General features: G+C 49.7%; 1 protein-coding gene across 3 annotated transcripts in view; it reads left to right on the top strand.

Moving 5' to 3' along the window:
- LOC149350493 (uncharacterized) overlaps window positions 1–20,445 on the top strand; it is an 85,976-nt gene that overhangs the window by 53,738 nt on the left and 11,793 nt on the right. The gene's annotated exons all lie outside the window — the stretch shown is intronic.

Genomic DNA, 20,445 nt, shown 5'->3' with positions numbered 1-20,445 from the left:
GCGGCGTTTTTACTTAGTCCGTCTTGCAATATAAAGCGAGCTGCGACCGTAAATCTTTTCATTGCTAATAGTACATTACTTAAAGATACCACCATAGCCTCCGAGGAAATGTGTAGCCTGCCAGTTCCTTGCACCCGATCAAACTTGACGCGCAGGTTAAATGCGGTCTTTCCGAATGCATAAAACGGGAGAGGGCTTACTGAGGGAGTCTTCTGCATTGTACTTTCATTCGAGGGAATAGATGCGTGAGAACTTCGCATCCGCTACTTCACTGCTTCGAATGAGTTGGATATAAAGATAAACGTACGTATTTTGCATGATAATTGATGTGTAAAAGGTGATTGCAAAGCATATCCGCTTTCTATGATTGAAGACGGTCTTGGTAAACGCACATTTATTTCAAGAGGGAACAATTAAAATTGCGTTTGCGTCGGGAGGACGGGGAGTTTGAGGAGTTAAGGAATAGCAAGAAAGAGGGATGTCGAGTCAACCAAATAGGCTTGAATTGTGAATGCAGTTTAGAATGTTACGATAGCGTGGGCCCGTAACCCAAATCTGGTCGCCTTCACGGCGAGTCAGTTTCAGATTGATGACGGTGACCACCCGAATCTGTACGAAGAACAGCGCTTGGTGTCTGAAGAAGGTGCGCAGCGTTAATACTATGAAATGTAGCCCCGGCCGGGGCAGTGTTTACCGCTGCAGGAGGGCACATCAACGCCTCAGGTTTACAGAGCACTCCCATGTTCACAACCGCTACGTGGGAAACAACCTCTGTTTAAGGCCCAGAATCTTGCCCTGCTATACAGTTTTAGCGATCGAATGACCACGAAGACAAGTACTGTCCTCATGTTTCGTTTGTAAAGGAAAAGCTTAAGACTTCAAAGGAGGTGTACCTGAATGTTAAAATTCTTCTGTAACGGTACTTTACCCTTCGTTAAACGTTCCCTTCGTTTCTGTGTCGTTTAATGGATAAGCTCTTTTAAGTCGCAGTGTCAAGGGGAAGGAAGCTTGTAAACAGCTCTAGCGCGAACTGTCATTTTGTTATACATTACTGAAGACAAATAGTAAATTCGCTCGCATTGGTCTTTCAATAAAGAAATCAAAGTCATCATTCATTCATGCGCATTGCCGGTATGATTCCGGGATCGGTTTGGTTTATGATACGGCACTCTCAGACCTCCGGCACTTTTAGACCACAAATACTGCGGACAGAACAAAACGGAACCATTGCGAGTTTTCCCGCTGCAATTTGTTGCCGGGCTGTCGTTCTATGGAGGTGAATACTGTTGAAACTCCGTTAATACTTGGCGCATTAGTGCTCATTAGTCTCTCAACCAGCAAAAATGAATGGGGGCATGACAAGTGCCGTATTTTACTCATCTCTCGCTCTCCGTCCTTCTCTGCAAGTTTTGCAGGAAATCGTGCTGGGTTCCTTTCGTCTGCTGTGCTATGGCACAGTGGCAGTCGTAGCTGCACAGAAGGCAGCTAGCTAATCGCCGCTGTAAACATTTGGATAAAGTTTAATCCCTTTATTTTGGCATCTTCACTCTACAATAGCAAATAACAATAATAATAGAAGGCCGTATTTAGTAGTATGTCTGGCTTTTTCGTCGCAGGTAGAGAGAAAAAAGGAGCTTCCAGAAGCATTTCGAGGTTGCGTCATTTTACGAGGGTACAAACACAACACTTTTGTGTGCAAACGCGTTCAGAGGAAAAACCCTTATCGTTTCCTCCATTATCGGGCCGTTCTGAAACCTAAAACTAATCCCTTTCTTAATGAATTCCAACGAGCGAAAATTACCGATGGAATATTGGCGCCAAAACCTGGCTTCACGCACCGACCGGCAGGGATGCGCGTTCCATTGTCCGCATGCTCTACAGAGAAGCCAACCGCGCAGAAAGTTCAGTGAGAATGGGATGTTGTGTCCGTGTACTAAAATTTGTGGTTTAAAGACGGCTACGAAAGGAAGAGAAGTTAACCAGAACTAATTCAGAATCATTATATCTTACACGGGGGGGAGGGGCGGGGGGGGGGGGGGGGGGAGAAGGGCAAAGGTGCAATATGCGAGCACAGGCGAGAAAGCAGGAGACACATGCGCAGTCTGCAGGACAAGCTCAAAAGTCGACTGGGGCAAGAGTAGAATGAGCCGGTGACGGACATAGGAGTGCTGATTCAAGAGAGTTATGCAACAGCTATCAGAACGTGCATGCTTAGACGACATGAAGCTGAATATTTTCTGCGAAGTGGCACGAGTGGTTTTCCAAAAAAAGTTGAATATGACGAAAGTTCACACCTGCGCATCCTAATTGCAAGCTGATTAAGGCTTCGACTTCGCTCCCGATTATATTCAATCGCGCATTTTATAAATTATATAGCTTAAGACTGTCTAGGGTGTGTGCGAGTCTCGTCTATTTTGGTAAACTGTGCGGCGGAGTGCGCTTTCTAATTGAGCTGATCGACTTACGCGTCTTTTAGCCATCCTTCTTACCCAGATATTGATATCGATAATGATATTGTCTTCAGCGTGAACGGACGAGACGCACTGCGCGCAGCAACACGTAGGTGTTCTGCGTGGTATCGTCGTTGTCCAAAAGCGACTCGTACATGGAATACTGAGGGACGCCCCGGTGGAGGGCTCCGGATCAATTTAGACCGCCTCACATTCTTTAGTGTGCACTGACAGCGCACAGCAGACGGGCGTTTCTTTTCTTTTTTTTTTACATATCAGCTCTATAGAAATGCAACCGCCATGGTCGGGATTCGATCCGGCGACCTTAGACTAGGAAGCCGAACACGATAGCCAATGAGCCATCGCGTAGTTATCGTCATTGCTTACAACTGCCGCACGGAACGATGCGGTTCTTTTCTCGTAGACGCTGAGTGGCTTAGAACAAAACTAGAAAATGAGCCTTGTGTGTGCACACCTGACTCGAAATCAGCCGGGCTTTAACCCCGCAATAGTATAGCTCAGAACACCAATGAGTTCGAAAGTGACGTCGGCCTCTGAATGTCCATTACGATAACAACAGAGAAAAAAAAAATTCAGAACAGGTTGAAGAAAATCAAAGGCACAAAAAAAAAGACACAGAAAAAAATTCAGGACGGAATAAAGTGTAAGAAAATGAAAATAAGGCACAAAAAAAGAGTTCTAAACGCTAGAAATAAGACTAACAGCTGTAACAATGCAGAGTGTTGCAACTCCCGAGGACGGTGAGGCAAGATCCATCCACGAGCCTTGCGTGCATGCGGCTGCGTTCTTGGCAGGGCCGCCAACCATGCGCGACACCTCGTACATAATGTATTAAAGTGTGTCTACTTTTGATTTCGCAAGGCGCCGCCTTCGCGCCGGAAGTAATGTGCCGGGTGCTTTGTTCGCCCCGTCTTTATATAAAGTGCGGTTTTCGCGCGTTCCGCGTTCGTGATGTGCGTCCCCGTCGTTCTCTCCTCCGGCTTCTCCACCGTCGCCATTTTCTTCTTCCAGAGCGTGCTAGGCTGCTTAACTAACACACATAGACAAGCGGTTTTACATAACAGCGTCGCACGGTGGAACGTCGACATGATACACGCCATTATATTTCACTTTTATCCCCTGCTTGACTCAGTTATCCCCTGCTTGGCAACAGGCTGGCGCAAGCAACTCCAAGGCACCGAGGCAGTTAACAGCGAGGCCGTCTCAAAAAACAACCTGTTCTACACCTCTCAAGTAGGCGTGTGGATGAGAACCAAAACTATTAGCTGTATACTCTCTATGAAAAACTTGGAAGAAGCGTTGATTGGTTAACTGAGCAGGTAACCTGATTTACACCAGACAACCGTGTTAGTAAGATACGCGTCGATTTTTAGCCTGTTAGAACAATATCTCTACGTTAACGGAGGCTGTATATGAGGCGTGTCCAGAAAACTGCAAACGCTTAAGTTCAGAATTATAACTCTTATTTTAAACGTGGTTGTATGTCTGTGTCCTTAGTAATAAGTATACTACAAGGCGCCACATAGGCATAACAAAAACGCGGCCAAAACAGACTGGGAGTCTGTTTTAACAACGTAAGAATCCATGAACCTGAGGCAGTGTACTTGATGTCTACGCTTAATTATGACGCACTCCAACTGACGTAAGTCTCCGGGTCTGTGCTTAACGAATTAATCCCCGTTAAAAGCCTATATACCGTGGCTAGGGGAGCGCAGTTCTAGCAATGTTAAGATCTCAAATATTTCCACTGGGGCTTTATCGTCTTCCCGTCTACTCTTCCAGTTTTTAGTGCCATTTTGTCAATGGCAACTTCTTATTTCTTAGCCTTTTTGCTTTACATGAAATAATTTTTGTCTGTACTAGCATTTTCTGTTAATTACGTGCTTGGATACATTCATTACTCTTAGTTCTATTCCAAATCAACAGTCAATGAAGGAAACCTTCACTGTACTTGCACTCTATAAGGCAACTTGCAGGTGCGCAACGCAGTCACACGTGAGTGCAGTAATACCCTATGGCGTGCACTATAAGCTCTTGAAGACGCACCCGCAACTAATGCGAGGCCGCGCTAGCAGTCTTGGTTCTTCAAGATATCGTAGCACTGAAATGAAAACCTTTTTTTATCTGGCGTCTTTAAGAGCGCCATTGTTGTGAACACACTATGACAGAGCCAGCGCCGCTTACGATGTCCTGCGTTACTGGCTTATAGGACTACACACTGCAGGATTTCCGGCCTACTCTTAGTCAAGGGCGGGTTTAATTTTTTTTTTCATAGAAGTATAACATCTGGCCTATTTTATTCAGCGAAACAGGAAATGCAATCTGTAAGAAAAAAAATGACAGACGATTACGATAGTCGGTAATGCGAAGTTTGAGCGCAACCTCTTCACGTATTTTAGTTTTGCCAACCTTCCAGCGGTTAGCCAGCCACCATTCTCTGTCCATTCCTCGGCTTTTGTCGTGGTAGGTGACATTTCGCTCTGCTACTACCTGTTACCTGTCAGGTGGCGTGGTACGCCGACTACGCCAACGCGTAGTGGCAGGTGGCGTGTCCGGGATGTTCCCATAGCCGCCACCTTCCAGGTGGCGTTTTTGGACAACCGGTTAACGACAACACCGACGCCGACTACGACGCGGAACGAAGGAACCTCTCCGCGCACACACACACATACACACACGCACCAGCAACCGCCTCCTTCAAATACTGTCTATCAATCGCGCTTGTTGGTCCTGAGAGTGTCTCTTGAAGGCATTGTGGTCAGCTCGAAACAGTTGTAGAAATGGAACTTGCCGCACCATCTGATCGCAATGGCACAGTTTTTAGTCCTTTGGGAAGGCACAAAACATGATCAATGTTAAATGTCTGTGGTACGCCATGGCAACATACTTAACAGCTAGTGTCTGTATATGCCAGTAATTTTATCTTTGCTGCGTCAATTTTTACTACGTATTCAGCGCGAACGAGGCGGGCTCTTATTCTTCAGATAGAACGCATTGTCACACTGCCAAAGATGAAAAAATAAAGAAGTAAAGACAAAAAATGCTTTTGCCGCAGCCACAGGACACACAAAGGAACAAAGCGGTAAACAGGGCCGCTCAGCACTCAAAGCAAAATCGGCGGGTCTATGCAAACGGTCATGAGCAGCGACCTTGATCGGCGCAACGTCTTTAGATCTCGCGCCCAGGCTTCACACCCTCCTCTGGGCGATTGTTAAAGCTGCAGACGGGCCGTATATACGTACACCATGTTCTGGCGTTGAGTGTGCCTTAGTTTTTTTTTTTTTTTTTTTACCGCCCACCAAAAAACCTTCCACTCGATCGACCTGTCGACAGGTCGATTACAAGCACTGTGTTACGGGCCCAAAATTTCTTTTCTTCGTGGGCGGCGCCTCGTGCGCGAGACGTGCAGCGTTTCCACAGCTTGTCTCCGGAGCAAATAATTTATGCTCAAAAAGGCTGCCACGTTCATTTTTTTTATTTTCATCATTATTTCAGTTCTTGAGCAAATAGCCCGTTGTTTCGAAAGCGCTGCGTGCGAGCTGCGAAGTCTCAAGGTGGCGATTAAGGGGGGCTGTATAGAAAAGGTTGGACACGGAAGAAGGACGGAAGAGGGTGGGGGGAGGGCGCACGTTGGACGCTGTTGCAGGGCTGCCCCAGACTCGCGCGGACCGGCGCCGCACCCACGCAGGCCGTTCTCGTCTGCCCGGTGGCAGCCGACGCGTCAGGCGCACGGCGTTCACGCCCGTGCGTGCGCGAGCGCGCGTCATAATTCGCGCCAGTGTCAATCCACCTCAATGTCGCGGCAGCTTTCGCTCGCGGAGCCTCAACGGCAGCCATAATGGCGTCCCCCTTCGCAACCAACAGCAGTGGATGAAGCACGCATGTCGTATCGCGTACGTGTATCGCTGCACGACTGACGCGCGTCCTAAAACTCGCTCGAGGCGCCTTTCTTAAATTCAAAGCGCGCTCAAAAGTCGGACGTGGGAGAGACTTAGGTTCTACAAGAAAGCTGTGGGAGCTGAAAATCACGCTTTCTCCTTGAAGGGGATACAGCGCGGGACAATATAATATTGAACGAATATGCGTCAGGAAATGTTTCGCGGTGGTCGGCCTGGAAGCCGACCGCGCCTCCATCGGGGACAACCTGGTTGCTGCCGCTGCGGCAGCTCCGGGGCGGCGCTCACAAAGCGGCTCGATTTCCATACGGGACTGGCGCGCTTGAGCCCTGATAACTGACGCGGCCCTTTGTTCTCACGGGGCGAAGCCCCGGCACGGACACTCGGAACCAGGAACTGCGGGCCGCCTTAAATACGTCGGCCTATGCGCCCCGCTCGTCACGAATGTGTATACGGTGCGCCCTGGCTTATTATTTGAACCCACGTTTGCGGAGGGCCGCCCTGTCACCCGGAACGCCTTTTGGCGTGCACAACAAACGCACGTTCGTCTATACTTCTTGAGAGCAGTTACGTAATGCCGGCTCTGCGATTCAGCTGCTTTCCATAACACTTATCGGGAGCAAAGACGCGCAAAATCTTTCGCTGCATGGAGTGCAGTCGCAGGTGGAAAAATGGGCGCTTCGGGAAAGCACAGAAAATACACTTTCGCTTTGTACTGCGGAACTAAACAAGGCAGCAGAGCACGCGACTATGGCTTTCTATTACTGAACGTAATATCGATAGATTGAGACCCAGGCGTATCGACCGTGTTTCAATGGGCGGCAAAAAAAAAAAAAAAAAGAGCTCACACATATCACAGTCATACGTTCTGACACATGATCACCTGAAAGAAGGGTCAGGTGTGCAATGTAGTGAGCGTTCTGTCTAGCGTGATGTAGGGCACAAGTTCTTCCCTGTAAAAAAGAAAAAAGAAGTGATTTAGAGAATGGTATATGCGTTGACACAACCCGGTTCTCCACACATGTTTGTTGCTCGTTAGTTGCTCGTTAGCGCGTGCTGCTCTCCACCTCCTATTTATTTCTTCCTCTATCGAAGGTCCTTTGCCGGGCGCTACGCAAGTCTGACAATTCTAGCCAGCGTTTTCTGGTCCCCGGAAGGCCTTGAGTGAAGTCACGCTTCATTTTAAAGGTTTCCGCAACCTACACGGCACTCTGAAAGTCAGGCGATGCTCCCCGTAGAACAGGATGACTTGGACATTTATGCGGACGTAATTGCCTTGGACCGCGGCGTCTTTCACGAGAAGCTACGAGGGAAACCAGTTAACCGTGCTGCGCATGCTAAACGCGCTGTCAACTGCCACGTCATACCCCCCCCCCCCCCTTGCTTACTCGCACTCAACGCAGAAACGGCGAGCTGTGCAAGTTAAAGTTAAGGGCGGTGGCTCCAGCACCAGACACGGGGAACGGCATGATCGAGTGGCACAAGAATGGTGGTTCGGCTCGTGCATGGGACTCCCCGTGCGCATAATGTATTTCCGTGAAGACTATCTCTCCGGGAAGTTTTATACACATTAGAGCTTGTTTGCTCACTTTGTTCAGCGGCTTGCGCAGCATAGAGGCGGCTGTCCCTTGATAAATTCTTTCTTCCATGACGGGAATGCAAAACAGGTTCTTTAAAAAGTTAGCTCGACGGCGTAGTTCCCCAGGAGCACATCGGAACATGAATGCCTTACGCACGGGGAACTACAATATTCAATTTAGCTGTTTGTAACTGACTGGCTCTGTCGGGGTGCGACAACATGATTAAAGACTTCTCGATAGCGCGTAAAAACGACTGGCCATTGATCACGGCATGTTCATTTATTTTGTCTGCTTGACAAGACAAATGACCGGCGACGCGTTTCAGTTAACGCAAAGGGAGGAAGTCCACTGGCGGACTAAGTTTTCCGAAATTTGCTTCATTTTGATAGATGTGTATGTTTAAAAAATTAGCCAGCTACGTAAGCGACGCAACTATCCTTTCAAATCTTTACATTTTATATCACCGCGATTTTACCGTAAAAAAGCAAGCGAGTGATAACCAACATCAGTGAAAGCACACGTTAATTGAAGCTATACTGTTCACTTCTCCTCCTCATGCTATTGTAGCATGTGATGTACTAAATTTTGGCTTGCATATCGTGCAAGCCAGTTTCGTACGCCAACTTTTATTCCTAACGCTCTCACAGCTAGCCGATTTATTTTCAGAATTATTTGTGTGCGAACGGAATGAAATTCACAACTCTTAAACAGCTGTGCTGTACTGTCCAGAATAAAGACTTCCGTGCCAACTATTTTATGAAATCAATTAGGGAGATGCGCAGACAGAGCGATCGTAGCGTCCTCCTGAATCGCAATAGTGAAACGAGCAACTGACAGTTATAGCAGCGATATGTGCGCCTTGCTCGTAGCCAGAAAGCTATGCTGCGCCTTTTAGCTCTCCTAGATGGCCCCAACGGCGTTCAACAAACATACAAGGCAAGCAGTGGAACCCAAATTTAATGGTGCACAACGCAGCTTCATGCTCGTTTTCACAAATCTCGTAACGCCCTTAGCACACTGTGCTATGCACAGAGGACACACACATCGCTTTCCCACTGTCGCGGAGCATGCCACAGTTGCTTTCATAGTGCCCACTAGAAGTAGGGCGCATACCCTGGTTCATTTTAGTCATCTCGGTATACACCGGGCCTGCTGGACTGCGTCCACGTCCGTCTAGAGTTTCTGGTCTCCTCAGCCGCAGTGCAGCATCGTCAGGACTCGCTCTGTGACTGTTCGGCGGCTAAATGAGCGTGCATGTCGTAAGTTCAGGCGATTACCGTTGTTTGCGCATGACTTAATTTTCTGCATTAAGAAAGTGCCACTATTTCTTTTTTTTCCCAGCTGTGCGTTATTAAAAGATCCAACTTTCCAGTTTCCCCCACGAAACCTTCTTATAGGAGCTCTGTGTAGACATAGAAACAGGTAAATCAGTTGAGTGAAGATGTTTTTACTGTGACAGCAGTAACAGTGGCACTTGGCAAAGAAGTGCCGGCGAATGAAGCCTCCGCTTTTCAGAAGCACTATCCGCTAGCTACCACCCCACCCACCCTCGCCCACTACACTCTCCAGAAAAGCCACCCCCCCCCCCCCTTCACCCACTCCACCCAACTCTACCCTCCACAAGCGCCACCCACCACAAAACCACCTACCTCCCTTCACAGAAGGCTTCACCCACAATAGTCCACGCAGCAGTGGAACGATAAAGCAACGGCGAAATCGAATCCAAAGGCGCAGTGGGTGCCTATCAGAAGCACCAGCCACCTCCCCACCACACCGCAACTCCCTAGCTAGGGGGCTACTGACCCACCCACCACCTTCGGCCCACCTACCCACCTTCACCCTCCATAAAAATTCTGTCGCGTGTGTGAGGCTTCGGCTTAGAGCAAAAAGCCTTAAATGTAATCATCGAGGGTAAATCGTCCAACTGTTATCGCAGCTTCCTAAAATCAGGTTTCATGATCGTCCTGTCTACTTTTTTAGAATGTGTAATTAGTAGGATATCTACACAAGTTTTGTTTTCTTCTTCGGATCTCTCTTTTGTCTCTGTATTGCGCTGTGTCACGCTCAGCGCTCAAAATTATAATGGCATCAAAGGTAGCCAGTCGAGCGGTCTGCAACTTACGCCGTTCCAAATCGCTTCCACAGCGAAAGAGACTGATAACATGCGCTTGCTGACAGACACGGCCTGTGCGATCAGCAGGAAGCTCTGTCCGCTCGCATTCGGACTCAGCGGAAGCGCCTTCGTTCTGGACACCCGTAAAGTACATCGCTGGAGAGCTTTTTTGGCACGTGGGCGACAAAGAAAAAAAAAATCAGGAAAGTATCAGGCACTTTTTTTTTTCGATAGTTTGTTTTGGCGTCTGTCACAGGCTGACAGACGCTACGAGTCAATATTGTGCATAGAGTGCAACCTGCTTTAATCCTGTTGTCCGACCACCAGAGAGACGTCATACCAAGGAGGCTACGTTTTTCCTCAAAGGTGCCCTGAAGATCCCCTTTTCAGCGGTCTCGTTTCTTCGTCGAGACGCTTCTAAAATGCTGCAAGGTACAGGGGCAGACTCCGCTCAGCGCAGGCAATGCCCACTTTATCTGTCAGTTGTATACGTTATCGTGCTGCGTTTTTTTTTGTCTTTTCATCACACGCTTTCGTGCAAGGCAAGCAGCCAGTGAGGACAGTTTAAGTGAAGCACGTAAGTTATCCTGTCGCATGCTTATGAGACGAAGGATGGTCACGTTCTGAAAGAAATGCAAGAATGAGGAAAGAAGGGATGTTTCAAGGGGCCTTTTTAGTTCATTGAGTTACGGCTACCTCTCAAGTGGGTTGACGCAGTACAATGCTAGCTGGGGAGTAATGCACGAGGCGGCTGAAGTACCCCTTAAATCGCACTCGTACAGGCGCTCCGTATACCTTAAAAACTCGCTCACGTCACTGTTGCGTCACTGAAATGCACGAGAGCTTCTCCCAAAAGCGTGGCACCACTTGCGACATCCGCAGCCTATACTATACGAGTGCACCTTGCCCTTTTCGAAAATTTTCTACCCCCCTCTCCTCCCCCTCTTGTTTCTTTTTGCCGGCACAGCCGAAGACAAAAAAGGCTTTAGTATATCTCGCAATAGTAGCGGCACTCGTTTGAAAGGTACAAAAGGATGCAACTGTCCCTGTCCAAAGACGTCGAATGTTACAGGCACTTGTGTAATGATGAAAAGCAGCGGAAACTAGACAGAACACACAAGAGAAAGAGACACCACAAGCGCTTGTGGTGTCTCTTTCTCTTGTGTGTTCTGTCTAGTTTGCGTTGTTTTTTACCATGAATATCCACCAACTAGCCCAAAATTCTGTTTTGCTACATATGCAATGGCTAATTGTGGCTGACGTAATTACGTTTGTCTGTACATGATACAACTAAGAAGTCATGAAAATAGTTTCAAGTCAGTAAACTGGAATGCTTTGGCTTACTGCTGTCTTGCATACGATTTCAAGCCGTGTAAAAACTAGCACATGGTTCGTGAGAGAGAGAGAGAGAAAAAAAACAGGTGTATTGTACGAGCTTTGCAGCAGAAATTTCCTTTTTTTTTTTTTACCTTTTACGACGTTAGCGGTATGAACGACAGTCCCTCCGTGCAGGGGGGGGGAGTCAATCTTCAAGCCTCCGGATCACCTCCCCGACCCACCCCCTAGCTAGGTGGCTGCCCACCCACCTCCCTCCGTTCTACACCCTCCAGATAGCGCACGCAGTAGCGCAATGAATAAGCGACAGCGAAAACAAATTAAAAGACGCACTGGGAGGGCGATCAATGTAAACGCGAAATGCGCAACCAGCACTGCTAATGAAGATTTGTCGCATCACATCGTGTATGATCGCCCGGCAATTTTTTTCCATTCCTTTCCTTTCGCTCGCGGTGTCAGCACTCTCTCCTCATTTCACGCCGCGCAGTAAAGTACGCCAGATTTTACAGTAAGGATTGCAAGCTGGGCTAGTTGGTTGAACATGCATGATTTGGGTTGTGAACAGCGCGAAAAACATAGCGCTCGTCATGTGTTGTCTACCCTTTTTCTTGTGTTTTTCACGCTGTTGACTACCCGAAGCCGGTTTTTCAGGCTTACCTGTCAAGACATAAGGTCTCCTCATTAGACCCACCGTCCGAAAGACCGAAAAAGCTTGGCCTGACTCACTGGGTTCTTCAGCGCAGTGCTTTTCAAAGGTGGGACCGGAATTTTACGTGTGAGCGCAGTACAGTCACCTCGCTGTGTGGCGATGCATCTGGCGCGGCCAGACAGTTAGAAGGTAGGAAGTACAGTTTCTCGTGTATGACGTCATGATTGGAGCCTTGAGAGCAGCACAAGGTCAGCGGACGACCAACGACACAGCTCGGCGACTGTCTCGGTCATCGAAGAATTTCCCGCGAACCGTCTTAAAATCAGCGCACCAGCAGTAAAAGTCGTACTTGGCCAAGTGGCTTGCCTGTACACGCACTCTGCGCTTTCACGTTCACGTCGTGAGCACGTTTCTCGTGACTGTGCGAGCAGCGAGTAAGAATAAACAGAGCCTCTTGCGCAGTCGTAAGCGCGTAACGTCCTTCCTGAAGGCGAAATTAATATCCACTGTGTCTTCATGGCACACTGCAGCGCACGCATGAACGCCGCGCCTCCCCATTTGGCGATGCGTGAGGGAAGTCGGAACGGCCCGCCTTCGCTTCCGTTTAAGTGCACTCATTAGTGAATTTGGCTCGCTCTGTTTGGATTCTTTTATTAATATCCCCCAACCCCTAAAAAAATAAACGGTTGTGAGTCCAATAGCGATTGCATTATACGCATAATCCTGTGGTCACAACGATAGCTCCGCGCTGTGGTAACGAGGTGACTGCGGTTCAGTGCGCTCCAGGGACTCGTGAATTAAAAACATGCTCAAGGACTAAATGTGCTGGTACCGTAACCAAGTACAACGAAGGTATTTCTCCACCTATTTCAGCACCTTCATTTTTTCTTATTCTTCGAGAACTTGGCTGTACAAGTTCCTTTACAGTACAGTAAGTTCCATTTTTCACCCCTTTTCGCATCAACATTAGGCTTGGCTCGTGCAACTGAACGCCTATACGAATAGGAAAAAACAGCGCAATGAAAGACGACACAAGAGAAGGACAAAACACCAGCGCTGGTGTTTTGTCCTTCTCTTGTGTCGTCTTTCATTGCGCTGTTTTTTCCTATTCGTAAAACATGTACCAACCAGCCCGTATTTGACCTCTTCTGGAACGCCTATACCACACCAAACTAGGCCAGGAACTGATGGCATCAACGCGAAACTTAAAAATAACCTGCCAGCACACAGCTTTCCTGCTTTCTCATTTTCCAACAATCACTCGATACATGCGTGCCGGAAGATTGGAGGTCTGCGTACGTAATCCCTGTGTTTAAATCTGGAGCCAGATCCGTTCTTAATAACTACAGGCCTATTTCACTGATCTGAATATGTTGCAAGATCCTCGAACACATAATGTACACTCACGCTATGATTCATCTCAACCACAACAACTTGCTTTATAACAACCAGCATGGCGTCCGCAAACCTTTATCGTGTCAGACACAGTGATCTGAGTTAGTAACATACCTTCATCAAGCATTCCACTCTTCCTTCTGCACTGACTGCATTTGTATTGATTTCTCGAAAGCTTTTGATCGCGTGCCTCATAACCGCTTCGTGATAAAAATACGTAGCCTGCAGCTGGATAAATATACTGCGCAGTGGATTAGCGCGCTTCTAACAAACCGCTTTCAGTCAGTTAACCTAGGGAATTTCTTATCAAGACGTACAGATTCTGCTTCCGGAGTTCCTCATTACATTACAATGACATTACGTCTAACATAACATCACCAATAAGATTATTTGCAGATGATTGTGTAATTTACGGAGAAATATGTAACCCTTCGGGCATCATTGCCGTACAGACTGACCTCGATGAGCTAACTTATTGGTGCGGTAGGGGCAAATGGCAATTAACGCAGATAAAACTAAACATCTCAAGTTTAATCACGCAACTAGCACGAGTCCTAATGCCTACACAATAAATAACACTAATTTAAACTGCTGCGTCGGTAAAATACCTAGCCGTGAATTTTAACTCTAATTTATGCTGGTGCCCTCATATTGAATTGATCACTTCCAAAAGCTTGAAAGAAACTTGGTCTTCTTAAATGCCCACTTCACCAAGCCAACCCGGACACAAGACTGCGTGTATTCAACACGCTGATCAGACCTGCCATAGCATACGCATCATTCATTTAAGATCCTGATCATGCGTATCTTACTAACATGTTGGAATCTCCAACCCTCTCTACCTACCTAATTAACCGCAATTTACTTTTCACCGCAAGGTCGCAAACGTCCTTACCGAAGCGTGGCCTTGTGGTAGAGCATCCGCCTCGCATTCGGGAGGTGCTGGGTTCGATCCCCAGTGCCGCCGGGTACCCACCGGTTTTCTTTAATGGGTACAAGATTTCCCCTGGCCTGGTGCTCGGCTCTTCTAGGGTGAGATTCTTCGGATGAGTGATAAGTTCCCCTGTCAAGCAACCATAAGTCCGCCTCGTGCGGCAGAAGCCCAATTTGTGGCCCCTTTTTTTTTTTTGCTTCTCCCAAACGTACACCCCTAAAGAGAGCCGAGCGCCAGGCCGGGGGACGTTTGTACCCTTTTGACCGGTGGGTGCCCGGCGGTGGGTTTCGAACCACCCACCTCCCGCAGCCGAGACGGGCGCTCAAACCACTAGGCCACGACTGCGGTCCCAAACGTCCTCGGTTTGGTCCCAAACGTCCTCCAAACCGAGCACGCTAGCACAATCTATGTCTTTCACTGTGCCGGTTCCGCGCGTTGACGGAGCAGCATATATATAGGGAAGCAAGAGTGTGATCACACTGCATGGTTGTTCGAATTACCGTGCTAGGTCATGTGATTGTGATGTCACGACTTGGTTCATTAGGCCTTTTTGGCCGCGCCGCCAGTCAACGCCGACACCGGTCTTTTCTGCGACACGGCCTTTAACGCCAGCGCGTTAAAACAGAAGCCTAGCCAGTTTAATCGCGCGTGTCAGTTTCCTTCCTTTTTCATTACGGCTCGTGCATGGCTTGATATACCGTTAGTCTGACTCCTGCCCCGGAGACTCCTCTGACGATTTGACGATTCGGCGATCTGACGATTTGAGAACGAACTGCGTGTAGTAGGCAAACATTGGCCCACCTATACACGTGTTTAGACACGCATGCTACACACGGAAGGCATGTTGCCCAAATATCGCCGTTTTGCCCGCCTAAACGGGCTAACGACAGGAAGCGCCCCGATCAACTCCGAGTGCGCACGCGGTGGTCCCCATCACGTGTATTGCGACACTCCAGAGCTACCTAGCGATTCCGCTCTCTCGCTGTTTCATCGCTCCGGGCGGCTATTTTTGACGTCGCATGCTGCCTCGGAATGCTGCGCGAACTCCGCGCGCCCATGTCTGCGGCGCTCCCCCAACGGCGATTGTACGCGAAGGGGCGGAGGATGTGTTCTGTTGCCGCTGTGAAATTGGACTGTTTGATCTGGCGCACAGCGGACCGGGCTGCAGCAAAGACGTCTAGACGAGCTTTATTATTAGGCTGTATAGGAAAGCCGAAACTGGCGTGCCCGAGGTGAGAGGGGAGAGCGCGCGAGGGACCAGTGTATCGTGTTCATGGTTACGGCCCTGTGTGTATGCGAGCGCGTGTGCGTGTGTACGTAGTCAGCTATTACGCGCGAATACGCGCTCTTGTGCACAAGGACGTCCGCAGGCACGGACCGAGCTTGAGGCGGCGCACGCGGCATCTATCCCCATCAAGCGAGTGCGCATACGCAAGCGCAAGGACTTAATCGCCGATGCTAACGATCGACACCGCGCCGCCTCGTTCCTTAGCGAGCGATTGCCGGCGCGGAGTAGAAGCAGGAAGGGAGCGCAGCATCCTGCAGCGAGGAAAAGCGCTCCCGCGCGGATTGATCGAAAAACGGAGGCGCCAAGCGCAGCACCTGCATTGCCTGCACCACGGGGCGTCCGTACGTTCGACTCGCGCCCGACTACGTCCGACATGAGCGCAACGCTGCCGTGTATCAGAGAGGAAAAGCAAGCGCCGATAAGGATCTGTGCTGCGCGGGCTGCTGGCCAGGCGAGCTCGGCACGCTGCGCATGCGGCTACGGGGCACTGAAGCGAGGAAAGCCGCTTCCCTCGGCTGCGTGACAAGAAAAGCCTGGAGCTGTACAAATTGCGCTGCTGCGAGGCATCCGTTGACAGGAGTAATAGCGCTAATTTCTTCACGCCACTGGGCAAGGCGTCGCTAAGTTTCGAGTTAGCTTGTGTGTTATCGGCCAGTGGACGACTCTCTTACATCGTCCCGGCCGTAGCAGCGGAAGAGGCACCTGTTTCGACAAAATACACGGCACGACTTGTCACGCCCTGCGGTTGGGGACACGCAGTAGTAACTTGCACTTTCGCGTGTCGTTGCTTCTAGCCGCGCTGCCCTCTGACCAATATGGTTATGCTTGTGTATGGTTTATTGGTGTTTAACGTCCCAAAGCAACTCCGGCTATGAGGGACGCCGTAGTGGAGGGCTCCGGAAATTTCGACCACCTGGGGTTCTTTAACGTGCACTGACATCGCACAGATCACGGGCTTCTAGAATTTCGCTTCCATCGAAATTCGACTGCCGCGGCCGGGATCGAACCCGCTCCTTTCGGGTCAGCAGCCGAGCGCCATAACCACTGAGCCACCGCGGCGGCCTCAATATGGTTATGCATGCTGCAACTTCGTAAAGTTTTGCTCCGAGTGCTTAAACGTGGAATGCTTGAATCGACGCCTCACTAAGTCGGAGAATGTCCTCCACCGCAGCGTTCCCCAGGAAGACCCCATTATTTGACGGCCACTTCACACTCACATCGAGGTGAACTACCGGCTCCACGTTGGGTGGCACCCTCCGGACTACGGTCGGACAACCATATCGTTGCTCCTTTAAGCCGCGTAACGTGCCTCTGGCTGCGTGCTTGGCTTTCATTTCAAATCGCGCGATGTCACAACCTCAGCGCTGCGCGACATGGAAAAGCAGCGAAGCAAAGCTTCTCGCGTCGGCGCACCTTCTTATTTCTTTCCCCGCCGATCCCCGGGCACGGAACTGTTCGCTCCGCGCAGGCCTGCTACGGCCGGTCAGTTCGGCCCGGCGTTGCGCCAGGCACCTGCGAGTCGGCCGGACCCTGGAAGAGGGAAGCGAATAAGATGGTCTCCAGCGCGCGCGCGACGCTCGTCAGCGGGAGGTAGGTGGGGGGAGGTCCGGGGCTTCCGCCAGAGCGGCTGCCCCCGCGGCCCACGCCCAGTGGCACAGTTGCGCAGCGGCGCCGTTTCCCCGAAGTGGGCGACTTATTAGGGCTGCGCGGCCCATTGTTTCTGGGAATCCGTTAGGGACGCCGTCGCGCAGTACTGGCGCGGTCCGAAGAAAAGATAAGCAGGCCGACAATGGTGGCATTCCTCCCGTGCTCTCGTTGCGCGCTCTCCCCCCGCGCACTGTTCGGCCCATGCAAATTTCGGTGCAAGCCCGACGCCGCGTCTGTCCGAGTCACACGTCACACGGAGAGCGCGACCGCGCAACAAAGGCCTCATTGTTGGCGTTCGCGGCAGGGTCAAGCGTCGCGCGCTCGGAAGCCGTTTAGGGCTGTCAATGTGCGCGGCCGAAACACTGCGAGAAGCGCGTGCTTGCGCGTCGGTGCCGTATTAGTTGGTTCTTTGCCGTCGCCACCGCAGCTTGCGGGGTGGAAGTACGGATACTGGCACCGGAAACGACTGCTGCCCCACGACCTCTTACGGCAGTTCCTATCCGTGCGCCTACCTGGTGACTGCCGTTTTGTCCTGGCGCTGAATGGGCAGACGCAGCCATAAGATGGACCAAATGAAAGCCGCGAACCAGCATTAGTCTCCAGCTGTACTACCAGGCTGCCGACTTGCACATTCAAGCATCGTATGCGTTGTGGCCTCAAGGCGATTTTTTTTCAGTCTCTCTTGCAGCACTGCAGCCCATAAGCACATTAGCGTGCTCCCAACTCTGTGAAGTTGCCTCTTCTTCAGTGGATTACGAGTCACCGCCGAGTCACTGGTAATGTGCAGACCGGCGCGGGAGCTAAGCTGGCCTATAATGACGGAGGTTTAATTAGAGTTGTGTTCTTTAAAGCTGATGTTGGGAGCTTACTACCACATTTTATAGAAGTCGCTGTGAATTCCTCTGGAATGATCCGAGCTATTGAGAGGGCCATCTTCACAAGCTGAACCGGTTCCGGCTTCTGCTTCTTTTAAGCAGCCCCCACTACAGTCTGCAGATTATCAGACCGTTTTCACATTCTTGGCGTGCGTCCTCACTGCACAAATGAGAAGATAGCATTCTGACTGACGGTCGCTCGCGTGGACCCGCGTCCCCTCTCCGGGGACGTAGTCGAACGCGATTTGCAGGTGATCACTTCAGGCTCAACCTACTCAGGTTAGAATGCTCCTACACTATTTCCAGAAGAACCCTGCAAGGAATAGACACGCTTAGCTAGTCCAAGGATTCCTATACTATGCACTGTCATGTTTGTTATGAACTAAGTGACAGTCACGCCACGAAAAATTTCTTGTTCCGTTTCGGCCGGAACGAAAGTGATCGCATCCAAATCGCGCTAGGCTGTTCCCTTGGCCGCCTGGGCGGAGGTCGTTCAAGTGTTAAGTCCGAGGCGTAGTGAAGGGGTACCCCAGTATCTCATTAGACCGGCATGGACGCCCGTCCCTGAAGCATTGGCGAAGGCTGTTGTATGTATGTGTGACGAGGACCGGCATGCGTGTACGTATGCCTTAGACAAAGCTTGTTTAGCTCATTTTGTTATGACATCATCATCCGGCATCTTCACTCCCTCCTCTTTTCTGTCCGTCTTCCATTCCTTCCCCCAGCGTGGAGCAGCTGGACATATGCATTCCTCTGGCCGACTTTTCATCGTTCCTCACATTAAAAGCTTTATCTCCCGTCAGGGTCTGCTCGTTTTAGGCGAGTAAAAAATACAGAAGGCGCTAAAAGGGGCTATGCTGTCCTCTGAAGAACGAGACGACGATAATTGTTTTTTGTTACATGCAGCGTGTGAAGTGCACGCTCAGGGGATTTTGCGCTTTGCCTATTACAGTCAGAACAGTTTCAAAGGTTGTACTTCCGGCCCCAAATAGGGGTCTGAATCGTGGGAATTTCCTTAGAGTTTGTTCCACATTTCAGGCGTTAATACTGCACAAGTAATTAGCTTCATTATTGTGTGCAACGTCGCTCGGCGCGCACTTTTAGATACAAAGCGTGAGCGTTATCACAGGCGGAAGCGAAGCTCTCTGCTTTCATTTCTTGCCTTTCGGAGTGTGCGTCTTGCTGGTAGGCGTGCTTTCATGAAGCTATGTATAAACAAAACAAACGAACTGCGAGGGAATTTTTGGAGCACGGGGCGTACCATTGTGAGTACCACCCACGGAACCAAGACCATAGAACATTTATCACATGTGTGTGTGTGTGTGTGTGTGTGTGTGTGTGTGTGTGTGTGTGTGTGTGTGTGTGTGTGTGTGTGTGTGTGTGTGTGTGTGTGTGTGTGTGTGTGTGTGTGTGTGTGTGCGTGCGCGTGCGTGCGTGCGTGTGTGTGTGAAGCCAACAGCCACCGAAACCAAGGAGCATAAGGGAATATTTTCTTTTTTTTTTAGTTTGTGGTGTTGATCAATGGCAGAATAATACTGCGACTAATCTGTCGCTTATAGAAATATTAATTATAAAGCAGAAGAAAAACCATCCGTGCTGCCCGTGGGATCCGAACCCACCACCTCTGAATTTCGCGTCCGGTGCTATACCAACTGAGCTACGGCGACGGCTGTCCAATCTTCTGATTTCTGGGGTATTTATGTTTGCGTGTAACGGAACCTTGGGAGTGTTCACCAGCGCCATCCTCGTCCATAGCGGCGGACGTAATATGTCCTGTATTACCGCGAATGTGACGTGGAACGTCATCGAACGGTGCAGGCGGAAGCTGACCGAGAACCCAGAATTAAAAAAAAAAGAAAGTATTCCCCTATGCTCCTTGGTTTTAGTGTCTGTTGGCTTCCTTCAGATGTATGTCGAACGAGCCCCTCTTTTAACTTCCCGTGTATGCTAAATACCTTAATGAGGGACTCTATTCTGGCAGTCTGGATGCCATAGGTAGCATAAGAGGGTTCTCGCACAGCTTCCGCCCTCACTGTTCGTCCACGTTCCTACGTGGCACTCGCGGTAATACAGGACGTACTACGTCATATATATATATGGCCCCTAGTGGAACTTGTCAGTTCGATCCTTTCGCTTCTGCAGTGGAGGTGCGAGCTAACATGAGTATATGATCGTCGCAAGTGTCGTGCAGCAACTCTATATACCACGTCAATCATTGATGTCGTGTCTATGTCATATCGACAGTTGTCTGCATCTAGCACG

Source organism: Amblyomma mixtum, chromosome 3, assembly GCF_055824585.1.
Source record: "Amblyomma mixtum isolate Tamu chromosome 3, ASM5582458v1, whole genome shotgun sequence".
NCBI classification, from domain to species: Eukaryota; Metazoa; Arthropoda; class Arachnida; order Ixodida; family Ixodidae; genus Amblyomma; species Amblyomma mixtum.
This window is presented reverse-complemented; position numbering and strand designations above follow the sequence as displayed.